This window comes from Theobroma cacao, chromosome 10, assembly GCF_053813885.1.
Source record: "Theobroma cacao isolate CCN51 chromosome 10, ASM5381388v1, whole genome shotgun sequence".
Classification (NCBI taxonomy): domain Eukaryota; kingdom Viridiplantae; phylum Streptophyta; class Magnoliopsida; order Malvales; family Malvaceae; genus Theobroma; species Theobroma cacao.
The window spans coordinates 4,986,912-5,007,451 of record NC_142648.1 but is presented as its reverse complement, the minus strand read 5'-3'; positions in this window follow the sequence as shown (position 1 = coordinate 5,007,451).

Sequence of the window (20,540 nt, the reverse complement as noted above, 5' to 3'; positions counted from 1 at the left end):
TAACAATTGGACTGACATTGTTAATTTTAAAAATATGGGAACTTAATTTTATATATTATAGTACAAAGACTAATCCATCAATTTACCAGAGTAAAAGGATTAATTGCATAATTGAATTTTTTTTAGATATTATGTCATTTTTTGGTTGAAGTTTGATCAAAAGTAATAAAAAAAATACAACCCTCACTAAAATTGTACCAAAAGAAAGAAAATAATTCTCACAAAAATTTATATTGATTTTAATTCTAATCAAGACTACATGCATGAACAATATATGTAATACCCCTGACAAAAAAAATATTAATAATAGAAAATAAATAAATAAATAACTTTTTGAAAATAGAGTAGATATTTTAGTTGGTGTCAGATTACGTTATCACATTTAAAAGAAAATCCATCAGCCTTACCTTATCATATATATATATATATATATATATATATATATATATATAAACAATCAGTTAATCTTATTATATTTTAAAATAAACGTAATCAATTTTATCTTAATACGTTTAAAAAGAAAAGACTGAAAACTCACGTCAGTTTATTTATCAGACTTAGACGATAGGCAGTCAGAAGAGCTTAGCACTAGGGAAGAAGAAAGATAGAGGAAAGGGAAAAGTATTCAAACGATTGCTGATTAAGGTATGTTAGGGTTGTATTTTCATAGTTTGGACACAAAAGTCCTAAATAATTTACACTTTTTCTTACCTTTTTATTTAAATCCGGTACTTTTTCAATGACTTTCCGGTGGCATGATGGGTACCAATGGAAAGGTCTTGAAAAGATCTTTTCAATGGCTTTTGTAGCATCTCGTTTGGCCTTGTGGTTAGGAAGGTATAAATTTTTGAAGTTAATTAGAAATCTGGTTTTCAACAGTTTTGACAGCCGGACCTTGGGTCACCGGAACTCCATATTCCGGCAATGTTTTTGGTCGTTTCTTTGAGGGCTTTTGTAGTATGAAATTAGGTGTTTAATTTGGCATCAATGGCTCAGTTAGAAGCTTCATGTGTTAAGAGAATTGAAGCCTCAAATTAAGCTCGTTGATACTGAAAATCCAAAAATCTAGGTATTTTTGTGACGATTTTGAGAATTTTGGCTTTCTAAACTTAGGAATTTTGTGTTCTTTTTAATCGAAACAAATTTTGGTGTTGTAGTATGATATGAATACTTCATAATGGTATTGATTTCATCACTGAAAAATTTTCAAGTTAAAAGTTACAAGTGCTCAAAGTAGACCAAATGGCCATCTAGATTCTAAAAATTCCAGAAAATAGAAAATTCTTTTTAATTCTTTTAAAAATTCGATTTTAATTAATATATGATAAATTCTGTTGTAAACTTCATAACTATTGAATATGTGATTTCTACTGTATTTTTTATATCTAAAAGTATATATATTTATATTTTATAAATTTATTTCTTAAATTAGTAAATTTTACTAAAACATCAAAAATTTATGAAAAATTTTAAATATGATTTTTGTGATTGAAATTAGTGTTATCTTATATCAGAAATTAAAATCTTTACTAATTCTATGATTTAAATTTAATTTTTAAATTTTATTTGATCTTTATAAATTTAAATAATAATAATAATAATAATAATAATAATAATAATAATATGTTACTTATTTAATTGAAAATGTTTTTAAATTGCAATAGAGGTTGCTATACACCCTAAGTGTTTAGGATGGTCAATGGAAAGTCACCTTGTAGGATTTGTTTACAAATTCAGTTTTGATTTTTGTATGTATTTCTTGAAATATTAGGCTACTAGGAGGATTTTCTGATTTACTACTTAAAAGTGGAATTGACAAAATCAGGTAAGTGATTGATATCCCTTTGGTGTTTTCACACCCTAAAAATTAGCCTCAATGTGAAATTAAATTTCATATATTATGTATAATATGTTTTATCCTATGATTTGTAAAAATCGGGTTGAGCATGCAAAATATATATATATGATTCTCGTATATTGGATTTTAGAATGTGAATTTTTGCGAAATACGATTTCTGATTTTGAAATATAAATATGATTTTATCTAACATATGCATATATGATTATCTTCGTGATTATATATATATATATATATATATATATATATATATATATATATATAAGTACTTAGTTTGAAATAAATATGCTTTTGATGTGCATGATATGAGTTTTGTGAAAGTGACTATTATCGTTTTGTGAACTTGGGTAATCAGAAAATATATTTTATTTTGTCTCCCTAGTATGACTATGTTATGATCCTGCCAATGGGGGTTAAACGTTGGCCATGTCGACATGTATTATGTGATATGAGACTGATCTCTCAACCGCACCACCAGTTACAGACTAGTGGTACTTGTGATATCTGTTCAGAGCAGCCAATGGTTGCTTCTGACATACTTATGACCCATGCCACTAAGGTTAATTGTGGTTTTTTATAACACATGCCACTGGGGTTAATTGTGATTTCTGTTATGATTATGACCTATGCTATAAGGGTTAAATATGGCCATAGTAAGTTACAGGAGACCATTAAAATCTATAATAATTGTGAAATCATATTTATCCATTATTTTAAAATTTTGGAATTAAGATAGTTTTGTTATTTGAATTAGATTATCCAAAATTCAGTTTTTGATATTTATATGAGAATAAAAGCTTTTAGCCTAAATATTTTATGCATGCTTAATCCGGCTGAAGGGATGTTAGTCACTTGCTGAGCTATTGGACTCACCCTTTCTTTCATTTTTTTCAGGTTGTGATTTGGCCAAACACGTGAGAAACTTCGGGGAGTGATGTTTCATAGGCTAGCATATGGTGTTAGTTTGTTTCAGGATTGTTTAAATATTATGAACCTTTTGCTACCTTAAATTATTTATTCAGGATTTTATCTCAATACCATAAATTTGAGAATTATTATATTTCATAAATATATTTGACCCATTTTAATTAGTTGGGTAAGATATAGGTTTTGAGCCTTGCATGCCTGTAGGGTTTATCTTGCAGGTGTGCAGCGTCTATTATCCCTCGAGTCTAGGGCGTGACAATATATGACAAGATTCTTTATCCCTTACTTATTCTCCATAAACCAAATTTAAGCAAAATCAAATACTTTATGAAATCATCGTTTCCAGTTGGTCCAATGTAGTTTGCCATTCTCACAAATTATAGCCAAATGATGATCAATTTTCAGACATAGAAGTACCCTCTAGTTGCTTCAACATGTATCTCCTTTTTCAACTTTTGAGGAAAAGAAAGGAAAAAGGAATCAATCTTTGACTGGTTTCGGCAGACAAAGCTATGCCCGTTTCCTTGCAATGAAATCAGCAATCATCTTGAAGTCTTCCCTACTCCTTTCGATTGCACTGCTTATACTTCTAAGCTCAGCCACCAAATTCTCCATCACCACTTCACTTCTCTCTCCTTTTCTGCCACCATTGCCCCCTCTCTTTTTGCTAGTAGTTGCAGCAGGGAAACCGATTACCAAAGATATTTTCTTACGGTTACTTTTTAATTGCCACACATTAGATTTGATATTAAGATATTGTAAAAACATATTTCTCCATTACTGATATATGTTTAAATAAACTCAATATGCAACTAATAAGTTGTTATATGTTGTGATTCAATGTAAAGCACGTGAATTTATCATTTTATGTATCATTGATAGAGTTTTTGAATTTCATAAATAAGTTTATAAGATCATTACGTGTCCATTTAGGAATTATAAATTTCTTTAATTATACTCTAATTGAAATATATTATTCTAGAAGGAGATTAGACTTGGGTGATGAAAATATTACAGTTCCATTTTGAGGATTCGTCTCCCATTGGTGCCATGGTTGAAAAGGTTCAGGAAAGGATGATGGTCTTTTCTTGTTTTTGGAAGATTCAACTCTTGAGCCTATCCCGTTCATCAAGTTACCAATTAATTCTAATCCAGATACACCAACCCATTCATCAAAATACCAACTAATTACACAAAAGAAATTATGACCCTAGCATACTGTATTAACTTAAAGCATCTAGTATTGGCTCAAAAAAAAAAAAAAAAACTTGTGGTTGACGTCTCTTGGCCTGAGTATATCAATTTAGGAATTATTTCCTATTCCAAAAGCCTTGGTAGCATTCTTGCATGCATTTTCTAGCAGCCTGGTTCAATGCCTGGAAACTTCTCCAAGCAAAACATCATCTCCCACGGCAGCACACATGCATCATTGAATTCATTTTAGTGGCTTATTGCGTGCTTATATATGAGCTAGCAGCAATGAAGTTCCTCACACTCTTCTTTCTTCTCCATTTTTTGCTACATAGCAAAAACCGTGAAGTACCTAACCATTGTTTTATCGTGCACCATTTTTACCTTCTTCTGACTACTACCTTGTTTCCCTTTATTCATCCCTTTTTTGCTCCCTTTTTGGCTGTTTGATAGGTCCTTTACAATTACTGGGGAAAATTTTCTAGTCCTGAATTTCTTTCTTTTGCTCCTTCGATATTTGCTCTTACTCCATTTTTCTTCCACAGCTAAGTTGAATTCTTCATTTTTTATCTTCCTCAACTTCTGAAGCCGTAAACGCATCTCCCCTTTCTCTACCGTCCTTAGTTAAATCCTTCTCTTTCTCCATCGAATTCTCCTTCGAACCACCTTCATTCACAATCAGTTCTTTCATTTGTTGGTTGTCCAGATCTTTTATTGATCTTGCCGACAGCTTCTCATTACCGTTCCTCAGGTCTTCCTCCAACTCCAAATTCTTCTCTCCCGATGTCCTTTCCATCACTAGTTCACAACCTATGGTCTTCTCTGAGAAGAACAAACTTCTACCTTCCGACGCGCTAACCCACTTACAGAATCTTTCTTGGATCTCATATTGGGCTCAGGAATTAAATCCACCAAGCCTTCCTTCAACAATCCATTGCTCAACCCTCCACCTGATTCATTACCCGAGCCCATTATTCATTACTTTTACCCTAAGCCCAATAGCCTCCTGCACTATTCATTCTTTGGTCCTCAGATCGGCCCACATTGCTTTTGACCCCATCGGTTTTGAGCCCAATACCTTTCACTTCCCGCATTGCATTGTTGTTTCACATGTTAAACGAGATGAAATTGTCGTTGGCAATGTTCCAGCAAAACAAAATCTTTCCATTTATTAATCCGATCATTTAAAATTGAATCTTTTTAGATTTAAATGTTTTCGGATTTTGAATAATTAACTCTTGTAATCAAATCAATAAGATGGGATCGAATAATTAACTTTTCGTATTCAAGTAGATTTAATCACATTTGATTGTCAGCACGGTAAGATCAATGAAGTTTGTGGCTCTCCCTTGCCCATGAAATTATTGAGGACGTAGGAATTCTCTAACAATTATGTCAACAAAACAAACATAAGAGGAGATTGATACAAGGCCCCATTCCAAGCGTTTATCCTTATATATATATATATATACCCATAAACACACAGGAATTAGAGCTACCCCATTAAAAATGAGAGTACCTGAATTATGAGAAAATATATCTTCGAAAGATGTAAAAAAGATAATTGAACAAAATAATTATACAAATTTAAACTTACACACTATATCACAACAATTAGATCAAATAGAACTCTTAGTGGAAAATCACCCCAAAATCACTCAAAATTTACCAACAAAAGAAAACAAAATTGTAACTGAAACTTCAAAATCTTCAAAACCAATATTTACTCCATTTGAAGTACCTAGAAAATATCATCAAGAACAACAAAATCAATTTTTACAAGAAATACAAGATAGATTTGATGCCTTAAAAAGCCAAAATTCAGGAACAATAATTCCAAAAACTCCAACGCAACAATCTCGCACAATTCATGCAATAGAAGAACGAAGCTATTCTGATGAATCAGATAATCAGCAAATTAACAAAATGGTTTGGAAGGAACCTCAAAAATATTATTATCCTAAAATTACAGCTCCATATTTAAATATTGAAGAAAAACCAACATTTCAAAATAAATACAATGCAAATACAATTTATGAATTGAATATAGATGGAATGTCTGAATACAATATTCTTAACACACTCCAACAAATGACAATGGTCTCAAATGTTTACAAAATTCAAAACCAGATTGGTCAAATTTCAGATCATGCTATAGCACATCTCTTGGTTGCTGGATTTACAGACAACTAAAGGGATGGTGGGACAATTATCTTTCAACAAATCAACAACAAGAAATTCTAAAAGCTACTAAAAAGGATAATGATGGCAATTTTATTTTAGATAATCAAGGAAGAGAAATACAAGATGCCGTTGCAACTCTCATCTTTTCAATATCTAAACATTTCATAGGAGATTCTTCTCACCTGAGAGATAAAAATTCAGAATTATTGTCAAATTTAAAATGCAAAAAATTAATTGATTTCAAATGGTATAAATATATGTTTATGACAAGAGTTATGCAAAGATCAGATAATAACCAACTTTTCTGGAAAGAAAAATTCTTAGCTGGACTTTCTACATTATTAGGAGAAAAAGTTAGGAACCAAATAAGAGAAACCTACAAAAGAATAATATCTTATGAAAACCTTACTTATGGTGAACTTATAAGCTTCACTCAAAAAGAAGAATTAAAAATCTGACAAGATTTAAAACTCCAAAGACAATTAAAGAAAGAAAGAAAATTGTGTGCAAAAGAATTAGGATCATTTTGTCAACAATTTGATATCAAAAATAAATTCTCTTCTTCAAAACCTTGTTGCTCTACAAAACCAATAAAACAAAAGAGACACAAAAAGAATCTTCAAGAATATTATCAGAAGCCAAAATATAAAAAATACAAGAAACAAAAACAGAAACAAAACAAGTCTACAAATATAGACAAAACAATAAAACGTTTTACATGTGGAAAAACAGATCATATTTCAAAATATTGTAAAATAAGAAAGAAAATCAACCAACTCCAATTAGGAGAAGAAACTGAAAAAAAAATTAATGAAATACTCTTAGAAACATCAACATCTGAAACTGAAGAAATAATCAATAGCGAATCCTCAGAAGATTTACAAATAGATGGAATCTATACTACATCCCAATCCTCAACAGAAAGTGAAAATCTAATTAATGTCCTAACAAAAGACCAAGAATTCATTATTGAAATCATAGATAAAATACAAGATCCAATATTAAAGAAAGAATATCTTCAAAAATTAAAAGATTCAATAAAAGAAAAATATGATAAAACTGTTTTATGTGAGGAACCCATATATAATATTAAAAATATCATTTTTGACAAATATGAAAAAAAAAAACCAAGAAAAATAACGAAAGAAGAATTAAATTCAGACATAAAAAACATAAAAACAGAAATTTCCAGACTAAGAAAAGAACAACAACAAATTAGACAACAAATTGAATTATTAAAAACTACAGAAAATCAAGATAATCAGACTCTTACAGATTCAGAAACAGAAAATCAAAATACATAAGAATATATGATGGTTCTTACATATATATACACACACACACACACTAACATGGTGCCCATAGCGTAAGTCATAGGAAATATAGATTATATTGTATTGAATTTCAATTTAGTATCTTCAAAAGAGTTTATAGAAAAAGTTATATTGTATTAGTCAACTGTATGAATATATAGTTTTTGTTAATAGAGGAAAAGATAAAACTGGTATTAATTGCAGATAGTGATTTGGTTTCAATCATTAGAAAGCTGGTCCCAGATATATGGTTTTAAAACAATACTTATATAAAAAAGATAGTAATCTTGTTAAACATGCAAAAATATAACCTAAATATATGATTATAAAACAGTACTTATCCAAAAATAATAATAATCCTATCAAATATCTAGTAATTTTTTTTCATTAAATTATGTTGTTCAAACAAAATAATTAATTTTTGTCATTTGCAAGTTTTCATTGTTTGTAAGTTACCTGTAAGATATGTTTTGACTTACAAACTTCAAGTAAAATCATATTTCTTGATTATACTTACATGGAGAAAGAAACAATCAGATTTATGTTAATAGCATATATAACAACAATAGTTTCTTAAGTAAAAGAGACAATAAAATAATTGAAATGGAATTCACAAATAATAAACTACGAAATTGCCTGACTTATTACATGAACAAAATTTGTAGCTCATTTCCTGACTGAGTTTTATTACATGAACAAAACGTGTGTAAACAAAATTGCCTAAAATTTATATCACAAAAATTCACAAATAATAAACTACAAAATCATTGTTATTGTGTAAACAAAATTTTGCAAAAAAATGACATGCAACGAAAACTACAAATCAATTACAATAATACAAAGTATAATTGGCATAGAACTAATATTGTATGCAACTAGTATTGTCAAAAATATATAATAGCTTCTTTTTTATGGAAACAATATTACTGACACTTGGAAAAATGAACAAAAATTATGATAAAACGATTTGTATGAAAATAACAAAGTCAAACCTGTTGTCTTCAAATGGCAGCAGTCTCTTGATGTCCATTGTCAAAAGCTTTCCTCGGTTTATCTTCCTAACCTACTTCTCTAAGAAAAGGATGGGCTTCAATTTGAACTGTAACATCTCATCCTTCTTTGTCTGAATCAAAAAAATGAAGATGAAATTTCCACATAAAGGTTGCAAATAAATGCCCTTGAGCATGGTACTTGCATAACAATCACATATTTCTACTGAAGAAAGGACGAAGGATAGACATGGCACAACGTTGTTGGGGGAGCTTAAAACTGTAAAGAACTTTCACTCAATCCTCAAAACCGGGAGGTTTCCACCATATAATTCAACCCCTAATTCATTCCAATTTGAGTGAAATGAAAGCAACATTGAGCAAAATCAGAAATACAAAGCAACTTATTAATATAAGTTTCATTCTTAAGATACAAGAATAGTTGCAAGAACATAATTTCATTCATTATGAATTTTATACAAGAACAGGAAGTACAATAATCCTCCATCCCACCAACACCAAATTGAAACTTTAGGAAAATATTGAATGAGAAAGAAAAAAGAAGATGATAGAGAAGACAACCTTTTGAACAGAATAAATATTCTAAGTTAGACCCTTTATGATACAAAAATAGCTGCAAGAACATAATTTCAACCATTATGAATTTAATAGAAGAACAGGAGCACAATAACCTTCCATCCCACCAACACCAAATTAAAATTTCAAGAAAAGTTTGAATCTAAAAGAAAAAAACAAGTAAGAAAGAGATGAACACCTTGAGAATAAATTAAATATTCTAAGCTGGAGAATAGGTATAGCCCACATAAAGCTATTATGTCAGTCATTAAAATGTATTTTTAGGATGAAATTACATTTGGGAATGAGAAAAACGATGTATGCTCAAAAACTATCAGTCTCTCACGCCTAATTTGATTTAGATAGAAATTAACAGAAACATAAACTTTTCTTCACAAACTTTATCCCATAAATTATCATATAAGTAAATAGCATTTTCAGCTAATCCAAATTCTTGGTTTGATATGAATAAAGAAACATGATTTCAAAGCAATCGAACAATTCTTCACCATAAATGTAGTTAAACATATCCATAAGAAAAGTCCAAATATTGATTTCACTATCTTTTTTTATTTTCTTAATCAATTTCAATTTAGTGGTGAATTGATACTAATAATTATTTTATACGCAATAAAACAAAGGAGTTAGAAATAAGAAGAAAGTATAATAATATACCAATTTTCTTTGGTGCCAAACACAGTAACCATGACCCTCAATTTCAGGGCTGACCCTTGGGTGAAGCCACCAAAGCAAGGGCTTTAGGCCCCCAATTTGGGGAGGTCTTAATTTTAGAAAAAATTTATAATTTTATAATAATTATAATATAATTAATTATATTAAAAATATATATAAATTAAAAAAATATAAAAGTAAAATATAATTAATAAAATTATTTATTCTTTCACTTTTTTAATTATGTGCCTAATAAATCTCAATTTTTTATTACTTTTTTATTTTTAGAATGCTATTAATTCTCAACTATATTCTCTCATTTTCAATAAACTAACAGTCATATGTATTTAATCATCTCCAACAGCTATTTTTTTCTCATTTATTTCTTTTATTTTCAATTAACTCATTTAATGATTTTCAACAGTTATTTTGTTTCCTATATATAAAACTAATTATTTTTTTTCAATATATAATATTTACTTTTGAAATTTTCCTTTCTCATTTGCTCTTTCTTCATTTAATTTCAATTTTTCTCCAAATAATACACAACAAGTTTGTTCTTTTATTACCTTCATAAAACTGTAAGCCTCATTTGAAAGAATATTGCTTTAATCTTGAATGTTCCTTAAAATATAACAACTATTCTGACATTGATGGTTTCGATTTATTTTCAGAGTTAAAAATTTTAAAAGAAATTATACAAGAAGAAAACAGTCCAATTGACATACTTAATCATATAAGAAGACTCGATTTTTTTTCAAATGCATATATTGTTTTTAGAATAATGTTAATAATTCTAGTAAGTGTTGTTTCAGGAGAAAAAAATTTTTCAGAACTAAAATTAATAAAATCTTATTTAAGATCAACAATGTCTTAAGAAGATTAAATGGATTAGTTATATTATCAATTGAAAAAGAAATATTAGAAAATTTTGATTATAAAAGTTTAATTAAAAATTTTACTTCTCAAAAAGCTAGAAAAATAAAATTTTAATAATTTTTTTAATTTCAATTAAAAAAAACCTCATTTGAATATTTCACTTTACGCTTTTAAATTTATTGGGCCGTCCTTGCTCACTTTAAAACCGAGAAACAACCTGTAAATAGAACTCATTTATCACAAAATTAAAAATAATTACAAGAAATTAAGTAGTAAAAATAAAATGAATTTCAAAATATAAACTTGAACTTGAATTGGGGTTGAGACCTACTCTCACTTGCGTCAAACGAAGAATATACAATACTTATTATGACCTTAGATGAGATTAAAACATGATGTAAATACTTAGTATGGTGCTCGATTTTTAATTTTTCAGCTATAGCCGTTTGTTTTCGATGGAAGATCATATTAATGGCTCAACAAAAAATACACAAAAACGAAAAAAAAATCAAAGAAGAGAATCCAATAGATAATTTTTATGACATTAACAGGAGAAAAAAAAAAGGAAGAAATACAATTCAGATAAAGAAATCATACATGCAAACCCATTTGACCATTTATGAAGTAAAATACAACTCTATAAGAATGGGTACGCACATGCAAATTACAAAAAACAAGCAATTAAACAAATAAAAATACATGTAAAATTATCAAATTCTACAGTAGAAAGTCCCACTCTTTATACCGCCAACATTTCTTAATCCATTAATTTACTGGAGTAAGATAATTACATCCGAGGCTCAGTTTATGTCCATAACTTCAAAATGTTTTGTAAATAAAATTTTTTATTTAAGTTTTTAATTGTTTGTCAAGCAAAAATATTAATAAATTGAATAGAGTAAATATATAATTATTTCCAGATATAAATTTGCAAAAAATGAAAAGGAAAAAGAAGGAAAAGGTATTTGGAAGGCTTAAACCTACAAAGTCGAAGCTAGTGAAACGTTTCTGATAAATGGATCACAGTAAAACCATCTATACTCTATGGGCCTGAAAAAGACAAAACTAAAAGAAAAAAATTGATTAAGAAGTAATAGCTAAATTTTAGGGAAAAATTAAAGAGAAAAACGAATATAATTCTATCATGGCCTCTGTCACTTTTGTGTACCCATCGAACGCAACTTTTTTGGAAGTTTTACAGCAATTTCAACAATGAAACATAATATTTAAGTAAATACTATTAAATCACTGTCGTAACGTGCTTCCGAGAATCCGATCGCCAAACGCGAGTGAAAACTTTAAAAAATTAAGAATCGCCATCAATCTTTTTTTACTAGGTGCGATTGACCACTTATTGACTCGATTCTAATCGACGAAGCCTTAAATTAATTTTAAGTCCGTCGAAGAAAACCTTACACTGGTCTATAATTTTTTAGATCTAGGCTCGGGAGTACGGTTACGCTCGGAGAAGGATTAGTACCCTCGGGACGCCCGTTCCATGAACGGTACCATTTTTAGATTATCCTATTAGGCTTTAATTTTTAATTTCACTATATTTCTTTAGTTATTATTCTCTTATTTTATCTCCTATTTAATCTAAAATAGAATACAAATGGGAGGCAAGATGGGATGCATGGCGTGAGATAAATATGTCGGACGAATAACCTTTTATTGAGGACGTTCTCCCAAATTCGCCCATCATACTGGTGAGATCCGGGATGTTCTCTCACCTAAAGAATTATTCGAGAAATTCGTCTTCTTATATTTGACGAATAAATCCTGTCATCGGGGTCATCGTACGTTTTTTTTAAAAACAATAATTTCATGAATAATGAACCTAATTCGAGTGAAAGCCTTTTATTAAAGATGTTTCCCGAGCCCTCCCATCATACTAGTGGGATCCGGAGAAACTTTTTTACCTAGGAAACTTTTCGAAAAATACCCGCTTCACAAGATCCTCGAGAGATCCCATCATCGAGGTTTAAACTCGAAAACAGAAATATTTATATGCAATGATATGCAACATATATATATACTATGCTAATGCAATTATCTATTTTTTTGTCATTTTTTATTATTTAATTATTATTTTCATTTTATCTCATATTATCATATTTTTTATTTTTTATTCTCCTATATTTTTTTTATATATTCTAAGTTTCTCCTATATATTCCTTGATATTTCTTATCTTATCATTTTTACATAATATTTATTAATCTATACCTTATACCATTAGATATTTAATACTTGATTTTAAATCATTTAGTGTTTTGGGTTTTCCTCATTAATAGTTTTTATTATTTGTCTATTTATTTATTATTATTATTTTTTCATACTTTACATTTTTTATTCTAAGTTACTCTTATATTTTCCTTTTATAATTAGATAAATTGTTTATGATTCCATTTAATGCTTAATTTTAAATTAGTTATTATCTTAGATTTTTTTTATTACTTATTTATTTTTTTCTATTTATTTAATGTCATGTATATTGTATTTTCACAAATTAGTTATTTACTATCTATTCGAATTATTATTATTATTTTTATCATCATTTTTTAATCTATTATTATTTATTTATTATTTTTATCGAGTAATTTTTTATAGTCAAATTCTTTATTCATTAAAAATTTTGGGATCTTGAAATCGAGGCCCTCCCATCGTACTGATGGAGTTTTGATTCGGATTCCGAACTTAAGGAATATAGGCCCGGGATTGCGACTTCTCGCGTTCCAACCGATCATCCCATCATCGATATGTTATACTTGTAGTTAATGTTATGAAATATTATTTTTTTTTATTTTTTTATTATTTGTTTTTATATTTGTAGTAAATATTTTCCTAAGCTTAAGTTTTTTGTAATCCGCACCCTGCCCATCGTACCTCTTTTTTTTTCTTTATTTTTATTTATTAAAATCTTCACGCACATTAAATAATTATTCAAAATGTGTTTTTTTTTTAAATTTTATCAATAATTAACCTAAATAAGAGAAATAGTAGAATCTAACAGCCAGAAATTTCAAACCCAAAAAATTAACTAATAAATATTTGAACAACTTTATGACAACTCAATTTATGAGAACAGAACGTGTAAATAACAAATATTAAACAACAATTAATATTCAAATAAATAAGAGAAATAGTAGAATCTAACAGCCAGAAATTTCAAACCCAAAAAATTAACTAATAAATATTTGAACACCTTTATGACAACTCAATTTATGAGAACAGAACGTGTAAATAACAAATATTAAACAACAATTAATATTCAAATGTCATATCATAAAAACTTATAAATAAAATAATAATATTATATATACAATAGAATGAAACACTCGTAAAAAACTTACATTCATTGTTAAAAGTAAAGAAACAAAACATTTGATTATCATTTAAAAAACTATAACTGTAAAAGGAAAACCACTCCAATAATTTTAAGAATGTCTCTAGATTATAACCTCTAAACTTGAAAGTTGCAAAAAGAAAATCATAGCAAAACATGAAACAATATCTAACCACCAAACAACAAAATCAACTGTTGATAATGAAGAATATAAAACAACAATAAGAAAAAACAACCGGTCAAAAAAAAGACAAACACCACAAAAAAGACAAAGAAAAACCACTAAAGACTATTCCAGAAGCCAAACGTTTCAACTTTTTCTGCTTTATAGGAAAAAACAATATAACCAAGCAGATATGAGGGGAAACCATACAAGAGGAGTGCAAGCAACCGGATATATTGCCAGAAACGGAAATAACCAGACAATAGCCTTACCTGCATCGAAACACGAATCAGAAACAAAAGTCAACCGAATAGACAATCCAACCAATTTGAAATGTAGAAATATTTATTCAATCGTACTTTTTAAAGGTATAAACAAAAGTCATGAGAATATAACGTTATTCTTGCCTAATTTCTCATTTCAGCAAATCCAAACAAAAATATAAATATGAACTTCAAAATACAACTATGAAATAATTACCTAATCACCTCATTAGATCATTCAGTATAAACTAAAAATAATAATAATAATATCAAATTACATATTGAACAAAAAAAAGGACAACAACCGTACCTATATATCTCAAGTATAAAAAATAACAATAGCAAAAATCAAAATTCTGCAATAAAAGTAAAAAAATCAATCAATTTAAAAAAAGTCTACCGAATTCTAAAATTAAATAATTAATGCATTAACAAAATACCCACTAAGTGAAACAACAAAAATTTGATTTATTATGATTTAATTTTTTCTATCTAACTTCTGTTATATGTCAATCCAACCAATTTGAAATGTAAAAAATATTTATTCAATCCTACTTTTCTAAGCTAGAGAAAAGTCCTATCAACACAATTACTAAAAAATGATTTCGTTTATCGATCATTGAATTTTTTTAAGGTAATATCATATAAATTAAACCTAAGAAGTATCCCTCCATCAGAGGGACATTGCTTTTAACCCCTGAAATGGTAGAAAAACTTATAAATCAATCAACGATCATTGATCATTTTTTATGGACAACTATGGTTGATAATGGTAAAATGATTTATAAGCTTTATTACATAGTTGATTGTAATAATTCTTATTTCAATTGAATAGTAGTCTAAGGATGGGGCAAATGTAGGATTAATTGATTGGATATCCACAACCTTAATAAAGTAAGTTAATCATAAGGTAATCAAGGCCAAGTTAAGTCAAAAACCACAAATAAACACCAAAATAAAATAGTGATTTGGAAAGAATAGAATCGAGGGCTTTAATTACTATTTAGTAAAAACAAAAGTGCTTTAACTATTGTTTGTTAGACTTTAAAAACACTTTAATTGAGGTTTCTAACTGAAAGGCCTTTTTGGCAAAGGGCAAGACAATGTGCTTTTGCAGATAAACGATTTTATGATGAAAGCTTTGAAAATTTCAATTAAGCACAGCTGAATCTTTTGAAATAAACATAATCCTTGTATATATTTTCCTAAAAAAAGAGTAAAAATAATCCAAGTTAATTGGTACTCCCCATAGCAGAAAAAAACAAAACTTAACAAAAGACGACCAAGAAGAAAAAGAACTTCAAAATAGGAAACATGAATAGAAATACCTTGATAACCTTAGACTTTTTTCCAAGATTATTGAGAGTTCTTGTCAATGAAACCTTAACCCCCTCTATTTGTGTGCCCATCAATGGTTCGTATTCTATTGGCATAACCTAACATCGTATCTGAATATACATCTGAACACCTAGTAGAAGATGAACAAACCAAATCAAACCATATGTATTATTCAAGGAATGAGACATACCACAGTAATGCATCACACAAAATTATAGACACTACACATATCTTGAACCTGACATTCATAAAATGAACCAAGCACCATTAAAGACAATAAAGAGATAGATTTTATCAACTCTTTATTAAATGCATGGAAGATATGAACACAATCATGAAAAATGTAGCTAATTTTTCAAAGGTGAACAAACAGCAAAGGCAATCTGATGCTTAAAACAAATTTGCAGTGGAGATAATATTTCTTTATCATGGAAATTGAAATAATTGGACAAAGTCAATCTAAGCAAAATTACAACTTACCTATCATACTACTGAGGTGGCAAATTGGGAATGGCAAATAGAGATAAATACCAATGTTTGCATACTAATAAATTATGGGTATTTTGGTATTTGAAATTTAAATGCTAAGAAAGAAAGTTGAAACAAAAAAGGGAATTCCATAAAGAGTCCAATTGATTCACATAGAAACTTCTCAATTTTTCAAAACAGTAATATTAGTGCAATCCACCCAATCTCAAAAGGGCTCATCACAACTACAACCGTACAAAAAGTCAAATACAAAAGAAAGAATTTACATGTATAAAAACTTAAAAAGGGGTCTTGCTTCTTGATCTTCCAAACTCAAGAGAGAAACAAAGGAATGGTAGGATAGAATAGTATAAGTGTCTTTGTCAAAGTCAATAACTTTCTGTATCTTCCAGACACATGCCCATGTGAATGTGATCCCAAAGAAACACAAAAGAAAAAATTTATATAAATCTCTAACATCATTGTCATTCGGTCTTTTTAATCACTTAGAAGCAAAATCCCGAAAGACCTTTATCTCTAAAAACCTCTCATTCGGGTGAAGAGAACCCAAATTGGTTCTTTCGTAAAAAAAAGGTATTGCCCATTATTCTCTACCATACAAAGTGTGTTTCATGTTTTCTTTTTTTTATTGATTTCCTCAACTGTTCTTTTGGAGGAAAAAAAATCCATGTTCTCTTTCTCTGTTTCCAATTCCTATTGAGTTTTATGGGATATGTCACTTGAATTTTGGATAAATGACTTGTCTTCTTTTTTTTTTTTTGGAAAACTAGTACTTTTATTAACCAAGGATCATTGGTGGAAGACAAACTCCCAACATATTATACATTAAAAATTTTCTCAATCCAGGTGGAGGGTACTCAAAAGAAACATAAGAATTTGCTGAATCAAAACCATATTTGGCCATATAGTCCGAAACCATATTGCCCTCACGGTAGATGTGAACAAGATGGACCTCCCATTTGTTCTGCAAAATGCCTTTAATTGCACGTATTAAGTCCATATTCGCGCATGGTATTAATTTGTCCATCAAAACCGCTTGAACTACCATCTTATTGTCAACTTGGACTATCACTTTTTTGAATCTTGACTCCCAAGCCCGACGAAGTCCAAAAAGCATTCCCCACAGTTTAGCTCTATATGTTGAACATTTGCCTAGTTTCGCCACAAAACCAGTTTGCCAATCACCTACCGAATTGCGAATTACTCCCCCTACAGCAGCTTCATCAGTTGATTTCTTGTACGCTCCATCGGTATTTAAGCTTAACCAGCCAGCTTGCGGGGCCCTCCACCTGATCAAAATTTTTTCCTTCGTCCCTCTCTCAACCTGCACCCCATCAAAATCTGCTAGTGCTGTTGTTGTAGCAGTTGCCATACTTCTAACCAAGCTTAAACAGTTCCGTGTTGTAATGGAGATAGCATTAAACACCACACTATTGCGCCATTTCCATAGGTGCCAACATGCCAAACCAAAAACAACAGACCATGGATTCTCACCTAGTAGTGGTTGGTGTTTTTGGAGATTACATATCAGCCATTCCCGCAATGATAAAGTGAAAAACTTGTTATGCTCATGTTGAGGAATAATTCTCACCCATAAAGATGTCACCATCATACAATCCCGTAAAACATGTATCATGATTTGATCTAGGGATGTCAACGGGTACCCTACCCGGTTACACCGGGTTAGGGTACTCCATAAAAGGGTTCGGATAGTGATTTCACTACCCGAATAGGATTATGGTAGGGTTCGGGTACCACCCCTTGGGTACCCGTTACCTGAACCCGATTAATATTTATAAATATTTTTTTATTATTTTAATAATTAAATTAAAAATTTACAATTTCTATCAAATTTACAAGCAATTTTTTTTGGTTAAAAACTAACAAATATATGAAAAGTAAGGTTACTCTAATTATCAATATGATGACATTAATATATTTAAATTAAAAAATTATTAGATTGTTAATTATGTTTAAATAATTTGAATATTATATCATATTATAAAGGAATATAATTACTATTATATATGTACTTTTAATATACATATATTTACTTTTTATTTTGTAATGTTATTGATTATAACATTATGACTTATAAAATTATTAATTATAATATATATACCATTATTTATATAATCTTATAGTATATATACTTAAAGAAAGCTTTTGAGATTAGAATAGTTTTAGAACCTAAATGTTTTTTTTTAATTTCATGAAATTAAGAACAAATCCTTATAATTAATTAAATTAATTCATGAAACTATTATTATTAATTAACCTGTAATGTCTTTTAATATATATAGTTTATATATTGTGTTAATTTATAAGAAATATAATTACTATTTTATATATTAAAATATTTTTTATGTATGCGTGTGTGTATATATATATATATGTACTTTAAATATAAATATATTTACTTTTTATTTTGTATTAACATTGCAAAAATTATAACTCATAAAATTATTAATTACAGTATATATACCTTTGTTTATATAAACTTATAACATATAAATTTAAAAAGAAGTTATGAGATTAAAAAAGTTAATTGGGTAATTGGGTACCCATGAAGAAGATTTTAATAATTTTTTTATTTAATCGGGTATTTAAACGGGTTAGGGTAATTATAGGGTAGTACAAATGTATTAGGGTTAGGGTTAGGGTAGTTAATTTTTAATAAGGTTAGGGTTCGGGTACCTCGAAATTATAGGGTACCCGACTCGTTGACATCCCTAATTTCATCTTTTATTTTACACTGTGGACATAATGAATCTATTGTAAGCCTTCTACACAGCCGTTCTCTATTGGTTAGAAGTCTCCCATGTAAACACTAAAAAAGGAACGTTCTTACTCTTTGTGGACCTTGCCACTTCCAAGCACCTTGCCATACTCCGCTTGGCTTGACATTTATCAATGACGATAACTGTTTCAAGTAATCGTATGCTGATGCTATGGTAAACTGACCTGATGCAAATAATCCCCAGTATGGTTCATCTTGTGCAATAGCTAGCGTGGGAGGCATGAGTTGTAGCACTTGCATCACCATGTCATGCAGAAGACAATGGAATAGCTTGTCATGGTCCCAGTGTCCATTTGGACTCAAAAAGTCTCTCACCACCACTTTATCTAAAGTCGAATGTGCCACTATGTAGGTGATCTTAGCTAGTGTTTTGTCACCTAGCCATTTATTCTTCCAAAAATTCATTGACATGCATCTCTAATTACCCATCTGGTAACAGACATAAACATTGGCCATAATCAACTTACTGCAATCCAAAGGTTAGAAGCTCCATTTCTTTGAATACTTCCTGGTCTTCGAGCAATGTTAATGTTATACTTACCACTCAGAATTCTAGCCCACAATGCCTCATGTCTCTCTCTTAATTGCCACAATAATTTCAAGAGGAATGCCTCATTCATAAGTTTTAACCTTCTTATTCCCATTCTACCCTCATTTTTGGGTCGACACAATTGTTCCCATTTAATAAGGTGAACCTTTCAATGGTTTTCATCACTCCCCCACAGAAAGTTCCTGCACAAGCATTCAATTTTTTGACAAATGCTTAGAGGCATCGGCATTACTTGCATTGTGTAGTTTGGAATAGTCATCAAAACTGATTTTAACAATGTGAGACGTCCTGCAAATGAGAGAGTTGATGCCTTCCAAGAACTAAGTCTCATACAAACTTTGTCAACTAGATAGTTATAGGAGCTCACTCATCTGAGGCCAGACAATAACGGAACCCCAGGATATTTGCGAAGATCATCAGAATATTGAAATCCAAAACAACACATTAAATTATTGATGGTGCCCTTACCCACATTTCTTGAACAATAAAATAAGGACTTTTCCACATTCACCTTTTGTCTTGAGCATGCATAAAACTCTTCAAGGACTCCATTTATCACCTCCATCTGTTCGACTAAAGCCTCTGCAAAGAGTAACAAATCATTAGCAAAAAATAGATGAGTCAGTGGTGGGCATCTGGGGCTTAACATGACTAGTTTCAATGTACCATTTGTAACAGCTGCATTAATCCCATGAGCAAGTCTTTCAATACACAGTACAAACAAATAGGGAGATATCGGATCTCCTTGTCTAATACCTCTCGATTGTTGAAAGGTTGTCGAGTAGGCTCCATTCCATAGAATTCTTGTGTTATTGCATTGCCAACTTCGAGTCAAAATATTCATAATCTTATCTGGAATTCTGGCCTCCACTAACGTGTCATAGATAAAAGCCCAATCAAGCCTATCATATGCCTTTTCCAAATCTATTTTCACCATCATCCATCCTATACGTCCCTGTTTCTTCTCGAATGAATGCATCGCCTCTTGCGCTACAATTATATTA